Source organism: Arvicola amphibius, chromosome 11 (assembly GCF_903992535.2).
Source record: "Arvicola amphibius chromosome 11, mArvAmp1.2, whole genome shotgun sequence".
NCBI lineage: Eukaryota > Metazoa > Chordata > Mammalia > Rodentia > Cricetidae > Arvicola > Arvicola amphibius.
In genome coordinates, this window is record NC_052057.2 from 2344658 (window position 1) to 2350657 (window position 6000).

Consider the following 6000-nt stretch of genomic DNA (forward strand, 5'->3'; position numbering starts at 1 on the left):
GTCTTCCAGGCCAGCCCCGGGAAACACGGACCACGGACTGTTTCTCCGTCCGTGACTTCCTCTTGCCTGTGCTTGATGAGGCACACACTGGTCCCCCGATAAGGAGATTGCCGCCTGTATTCCATTTTCCAGAAAAAAAAACGCTAGATTTAGCTGTGTGCTCCCTGGACACCCTCAAGAAGGTGACATGATGGGAAAATAGCCAGTGCTGTCCGCTGGTCACTAGGCAAGTAGGCGGCCTGGGTGACAGAGAGGATGTTCCATGCAGACGGTGAGCTCTCCTTGAAGCCTTTCAAACCAATGGCATCTGGGCACCCAGCAGTTGTGTGGAAGCCTCCTTGAGTAACAGACATTAGGGGTCAGTGATTCCTGGTCCACTCCGGGCCGACTGAGTCAGATCTTCCCGAAGAGCTCCCTGTTTTGACTTTTAAACAACTTCTAGTGACTCCCTACTCATCCTCCCACTGAGGCAGGCAGAAGGCTCACCGACTCTCTGCTTTACTCTGAATGATCTGGGGGCCTCACCTCCAAGATGAGCTGGTCCCTCAGAAAACCTGGCTGGACACTCCCCGTGCCTCCCTGCTCAAGCAAACTGCGCGCACGCCTTTGAATCTGGAGCTTCCAATCAGGCAGGGTTAGAGCTTCCACGAGGACGATTCCAGGGAGCCCAGGAAGTGACGCTTTGCTCCAGCTGGCAGTGATGCCTTTAGAAAGATTGGAGCTTTCTGCACGGGAAACGGCACTGCTTGCACACGCTGAACCTGGCCAAGCGTCGCCTGGGTGCCCACAGAAAGAGTGTCAGCAGGGCTGCTCTTTATTGCCTGGCTTCCCATGCTGAAGCATCCCGAGCCTTTGTGAGGACCCCTTCAACTGGATTCTATGGAAGTTTGGCTACTGGCTGGGGTTTCTTCCCTCTTGGGGCATCCCTGGGGATGCTGACCTGACTTTACAGGACAAGGGTGGGCACAGCTCTCTGGGTGCTGACTTTGCATCCCGGGTAGGCTTTGTATGTTCTCTGCAGCCAGTCAGTGTTTGAGAAGGTGGATGTGGAGGCAGCTCTCGGCCCTAAACAGAAGCATAGACCCGCCTCGTCCCAAATCTGCCACAGGTGGTGTCTCACCTGGCATCACTCCCCTGCTGTAAGTGGCATCCTGCTGGTCTGAGAAGGCTGCCCACAGGCAGATAGTCTTCCCACTTTTGGGGACAGCGATCGATCGTATGGGGGACGCCCTAGAGACACACACGCTTGAGCGCTTTGGACAAAAATGATGTGGCTGCTTTGGAAACTGCTCCAGCAAGAAGAACAGTGCCTTCATTCAGCTGTGGCTCACCGGTCAGGGCTATCTCCTTGTTTCCCAAGGCCTAAGTGTTCCCCAGCAGCTGATTCATCTCCGGGGAGGAGAGGAAGGCAGTGGGCTGCCTGCAGGGCAGGCTTCTTCACTCCACTGAGAGACAGACAGCTGAACCGCCTTCCCGCCCCCACAGGACTTCCCACTCCAGAGTTCAAGATCAGCTGGAATACAATAGAAGCTGGAGTTGCTAGGCAGGCAGCTGGCTATCAGGCCTGATTGCTCAGTACTTTCCCAAGCCCCTGCTTTTCTCACATTGAACTCTGGCCACGGTGTGCTCCCCCAAAGTGTACGGCTTTGCAGATGCTCATCAACACATGCTCTGTCCCAGCCACTGAGTGGGAAATTCCACTTGTACACAGAGGAATTCTGTGAGCCACATGGCCACCAAAGCACTAATTTGGGCCACCTTCATGCAGCCATAGTACCAGTTTAAGGCTAGCCGGTCTGTCTGGGGCACTGCCTTCCGCCAGGGGACACAGCTTCCGGGAAGGACACTCATGAGGTTGGGCGGGACAGAGAATGACAGACAGTCAAGTCCTGACCCTTGTGCCTGAGGATACACAGCTGAGGCCACGGAGATCATTTAAACTGAAGAGCCAGAAGAACCGGGTGGTAGAATCATCCCATTGCGTGTCGTTCCGAAGATGAGAACCCTTCAAGCTAATGCCAAAGCTACATGTCCCCCTCTCTAGGTGAGAGACCTCCGTGCCCTTCTATTGGAATGTCCCAGCCCTGTGGAGGGACTGACCTGATCTAGAAGTACCTGGAGACCATTTTTCCTGTGCAAGGGACACATCCGGGGAAGGACTGCTGCGTCGTTACACGTGTTGACAAGACACTGCCATTATTTGGTTCCTGTCAGCGTGATCATTTAGTAGCTGTACGGCCTTGGCCAACCGTGCTGAGTTTCTCTGCTTGCGAACCACGGACGCCCATCCTCAGGGCAGCTCCACAGCGCATGGCTCTCTTACAGAAGGGTTGTTTGTCTTTAGTCCCGGTCAGAGCACTGATATGATAATCTCCATGGAGACAGCACCCCACCGGGGTGGATGAGGGAGGCAGGCTCAGTGGAATGGAAGAGTTTTGCAAGACCTCCATGTGGCAGGCAGAGAGGCCAGCAGACTCCATAACTGCCCCATGACTGATCCTTGATGCCTCCCTATCTGGCTGAGACCTTGGGTAGGTCACTAACCTGAAACGGGTTTTCATTTCGCTTCCTCCTCCAGTGGAGAATTCAAGGCAGAGTATCACGACACCTGACCGTGCATAATAGCCAGGTTGTGTTGCATTTATTGGATCTATAAAATGCTTCTGCCTCTAAAGCCCATGATCTCATCCGAGAGGCCAAAGTCTTCAGGACATTTACTTCTATCCTGCTTTCCTGAAGTCCCACTCTCCTGGGCAATGTTTGCCCAACATCTATAAGGAGTAAGGTGCCCCCTACATAGCAGTGAGCATGGTGTTGGTGCCAGGAAGTCCAAAAGAACAAAGTGTGTCCAGAGCTCACTCTCAAAGTCAGCAAGTTCACTAGGATCATGAGGAGTGAAAAGACCTCATCTCTGAGGCCTGCAAGTCATTCCAGGGTCACCGGCTTTCTCATGGCTCTGCTGTGGTGTGTCTTCGGCCTACATCAAACCTGCCTGCCCTGCTGCAAGGAAGATGAGAGAGAGAGAGAGAGAGAGAGAGAGAGAGAGAGAGAGAGAGAGAGAGAGAGAGAGAGAGAGAGAGAGAGAGAGAGAGATTGACTTCAGGGCCACCGACAAAGAGAAGGCCCTAGGACACTTGGTAAGGACTCATAAGATGCCACCTTCATTTTATACTGGTTTAGGGCTGGGCCAGTTGCTTTTCTTCTTTAAATGGGTTTTCTCATTGTCCAAAGAAGGTAGGGTTCAGGGATCACCAAGTTCCTTCCTCTTGGGTGCTAATGGACCACTCCTGTAAGACTGTTAGAGATACTGAGCCTACCTTCTTCACTTCACCGTTTATGCTACCCTGAGGACTTTCACTAGAAGGTGCAAAGATCCCCACCCCCCCCTCCCACCCCATACCAGTCTTCGTGCTGACCTTCTTTCTCTGTGGAGAATGCAGGCATTGGAGCCATATCGACCTGGTCAAATCCCAATGTGCCCATTTACTATTACCTAAGTATCTCCTGTGTCTGCCTTTTGAGGCAGTTAATAAAATTGGAAACATTCTGGAGCCCAAGAAGCTGCTGAGCAAACGGTGAGTTGGCTCTGAGGAAAACCTGTCCAGTGACTACTTCCTAAGTGCTTGGTGACTGGCTGAGGCTCAGCGCTCTGACGAGGACACCTTTAAGAAAAGCAGTGGGAGTTAAATAGCTTAGGCCACTCTTTTTTCACAAATGAGAAACCCTCCTAAGATGAAAAGGACTCTGGCTTGTCATCCTCTTCCAGAGAATTTCCAGAATCGAAAGTCTACGAGCAACGTGCATGCAACAAACCCGTTTCTCGTTCATGGTTTCCAGCAACCCATCTTTAAAGTTCAGATGCCACACGGTAGAGGCTCTTCCTTCAGAGGCCCCAGTGTGCAGAGGAAGTCTATGTCTCAAGCCTGTGTCATTCTGTCCCATCCATGCAGACTCCCACCCCCCCCCCATGTGACCAGGGTACTCAACAAAGCCTTCAGCCCCTGACTAGTGCTTGAATGCCGGTGGTCCAGGGTGAGCTGGGAACCAGCCTGGGTCCCCATGTGGATTCCTGCCAACTCATCGTGGGGCTTCGTGTCTAAGCCGGCCACTTATTTTCCTGCATGCCTCAGCAGCCTCCAGGTTGGGAATATGGCTGGTGTCTTGTCTATCTCCCATTGAGGGCAGTGGGAACGAGGGAGCTCATTTCAAAGAGGCTTTTATCTTGAGTGATGTGTGCATATTAGAACTGAGCTGTGTTCTTCCCAAGAGTCGACTGGGAATGACACTTTGCTGTAGATCTAACTTGAAGACGGACTGTGGGGGGAGGATCGCTGGCTTGTTTCTGTTTCATTCTGCTGGGTGCTAAACCAACCTTCTCCAGAGGGCCCCCCACCCCAGACAACTGCATCCCTGGCTGGCCACATCTATCTTACCCATGTCAGCAAGGGACTTCGAAAGGATGCACACTGAAGCCGGTGCCAGCCATGTCCCCAAATCCAGCAGGCGACAACTGAGTGGGTTGGTGCAGGCTTTCTTCGCTGCCGACTTCTCTGACCCTGATACTGATAAAGTCGAGACCGAGGTAAGGGGTGGCCGTGGAGATGGCTCATTGGACAGAGTGCTTGATGAGCCAGTGTGAGGATCTGAGTTCATATCCCCAGCAGCCATGAGATAATAATACAGGCCGATACTCTCCGTGCTGGGCAGACAGAGACAGGTAGATCCCTGAGCAGACTGGCCAGTCGGGGTAGCCAGTGGGTGAGCTGAGATTTCTGTGAGAGACCCTGCCCCCCATAGTCAGATGGATGGGACCGAGGAAGGCGTCGGATGCTGGCTTCTGTCCTTCGTGTGCATCCGTGCACACACACACACACACACACACACACATGCTTCCCATCTGAGGTGCTCAAGGCATGGCTGCCTTTGGAGGGTAAGTAGTCCTGAGAAAGGGACAGGTGTGAAGGGTCTTCTGTGGTCTGGGGATGTTCCGTGCTGATTCCATGGGCGTGTACAGGTTCTGAAAACTCGCTCTTTCCATATGTGCCATTTCCCCCATGTATCCACACTGTGATTTAACAACAACAAGAATAATATAATATAATGATACAATAACAAGTGGTTCATGGGGGATTTGGGGGGCACGATGGAAGGAAATCATTTTGAAAGTGGCTTCTCTGAGGACGTATTGTTCCGCCTCCGAGTGACAATCATAAACCTTGACCAGGGCCCACGCTGATGCTGATACCTATGCGATTCTTCTGCCAGCAGCTTTATGGACCTGCGTCCCAGAAAGCTGTTGACATCAGCACGGTGTGCCCACACAGGGCAAGGGGTCTGGATCTGCCACAGTTAGAGCCAGTGAATACCGAACAGGCTGTGGGAAAGCCAGTCCCTTCAATCCCTTCTTGTGTGTCGGTGCCACGGTGACGTCATATCCTCCAACCTGGATCCCTCCCACTGGAGCCTGGTTTTTGCTCTCACCTGTCCAGAGAAGGTGACCTCATCTGCGCTTTGAGGCCGTTGTCCTGGAAAGAGAAAAACACTCCACAATGCTGATAGAGCAGGACAGAGCCTCCCCACTCATTAGGAGACCTCCCCCTTGAACTGCACAACAGCACAAAGCATTGCTTCAGACGGGGCGCCCGTGTGTTAAGACAAACACAGCCAAGCCCTTCAAACAAACACAAGGGAACACTGGCTTGGGCAGTTGGAAGACGGAGCCTGACAGAGCCTGGGGCAGGAAGGAGCACCAGAGGGCTAGAGAAAGCCCCTTGTCCTCTCGTTGCTCTGAAGTCGTAGGACTGGAGCTGCTTCAAGATGCGGAGCCCTCACACGGGGAGTTGAATGAGGTCATCCCCAAGACCTCTAAAAAGAGAGTGGCATTCCCACGCCCTGAGAAGCTCGGGTGTTTCAGGTTGACTGGCGGAGTTGTGTGGCCTTGTTTTGTGTGATACCATGACAGCAGGGGAAGACGCTGACTGTGGTGTACTATTAGGACCA